The sequence below is a fragment of the Vicia villosa genome, unplaced genomic scaffold (genome assembly GCF_029867415.1).
Source record: "Vicia villosa cultivar HV-30 ecotype Madison, WI unplaced genomic scaffold, Vvil1.0 ctg.001788F_1_1, whole genome shotgun sequence".
NCBI classification, from domain to species: domain Eukaryota; kingdom Viridiplantae; phylum Streptophyta; class Magnoliopsida; order Fabales; family Fabaceae; genus Vicia; species Vicia villosa.
Window position 1 is genome coordinate 310,709 of NW_026705726.1, and position 1,669 is coordinate 312,377.

Consider the following 1,669-nt stretch of genomic DNA (forward strand, 5'->3'; position numbering starts at 1 on the left):
GCGTGTTATGTACGCACTTGTCGCGATGCATTATGTTTTATGTATGAACATGTATGCAATTGTATGAATATGTTTATGATTTATGACGTATGACTATGATATATGCTATTTGACACATCTTGATTGAGAAGGTGGATCTCCATGTCATTGTAATTTTGATGTTTGATCTTATCTTGAAGATGCTCAGTTGGGGATTTATGATTTCTGTTTGGGGAAGATCAGTAATTTGATGTACCCTGACTGGGGATAGAAGATATTAATAAGCCATGTTGGAGAAGAGCAAAGCGTTGGAGAACCGGTAGCGTTGAAGATGTAAACTCTGTTGGGGAGCCATGTCTATGTCGGGACGAGTATGTTTGAAGATATTTTCTTGAGGATTGCTCTGATGGGATATGATCTTGTGAACCCGGCTCTATGGGTGTCTTGAAAGTTGCCCCAAGTATCATAGTAACTACCATTCCTGGATTTGATTAGGACACACCACTGCATATTGGTCAAGATGTCAAACTGGACTTGCATAGATTTGCCCCTGCTAATAGGAACTTGGAAAGATTCGCCTCGCGAGGACTTTATGAGATGTTTACTATGGGCGATATGCCCCCAGTAATCATAGACTCATGACAATGTCTCACATTGATTGGGGAGTAGCTTTAGATATACTTGGATGCATGCCCCTGATTGTTTGAGCATCCATGAGAGATTCTCGGAATCTTGACTTGATTGCCCCAGATTGATTGGACAAAACATGTCATGCCCCTTGTATACGTAAGAGACATGGCTTCTTGGAGTAATTTTTGTTTGTCGGGATAACCTTCAGTCATTAGCCATACCCTGTGCAAGTTTATTCTGATGCTAACATTTGAAATTATGTAGCAGAATATGTTTAATAATGAATTCATGAGATGCAATGCATACGTTTGTCTCGAGTTTGTTGAAAAACATTAAAACTGGATATGCAAAAACATGATGTTTATAAAAACGTGATGTTTGTAAAAAACGAAGTGTCAACTCAGCATTTGTGGTAAACCTTAAGGAGTCAGGATACCTTTTTGGTGACAGTATGCTTTCGAACTAACCATGCCTCAGTTAGGACTTTTAAGGGTTGTAACGTGGCTCGGTTCACGGTTTAAGAAAAAAAGGATAAAGGCTCAAAATTTGATTGTACCCACCCCTCTTCGTGATGATCTTCAGTCCTAAGCTCAGTTAATTCAACTTATGCATTCAGGTTCTAAGAGACTTTTGGATTTGCACCTTTGGTAATGATGATGGTTCACAAGCAAAGAGAGCTTTTGAGATGGCAGACACTTCTTCCTTTTGGTAGTCACATCATTATGTTGTTCAGGAATTTATTTACTTTTTCATCTTTTTGATATCCTTAACTTTTGCCTGAACTGTCTATTTTGAGCTTACAGTCACCGGGATGCCTTGATTTTTGCCTAAGTCTTCTTTTTTATTTTTGACTTAGCAGGCTTTTCTTTGTATATATGTTTTTCATCATTTTTTTCGTTTTTTTTTAAAGATATTGACTGCCTTGCTTAATGATTGATGAACCATCATTGGCTTTTGATTGACATCTCCAACACTTCTTTGATGTGTGCGGATGAACGCTTGTGATTGAAACCTTTATTGAAAAGTGTACCGAACGATTCTCTTAAAATAGAATGCACAG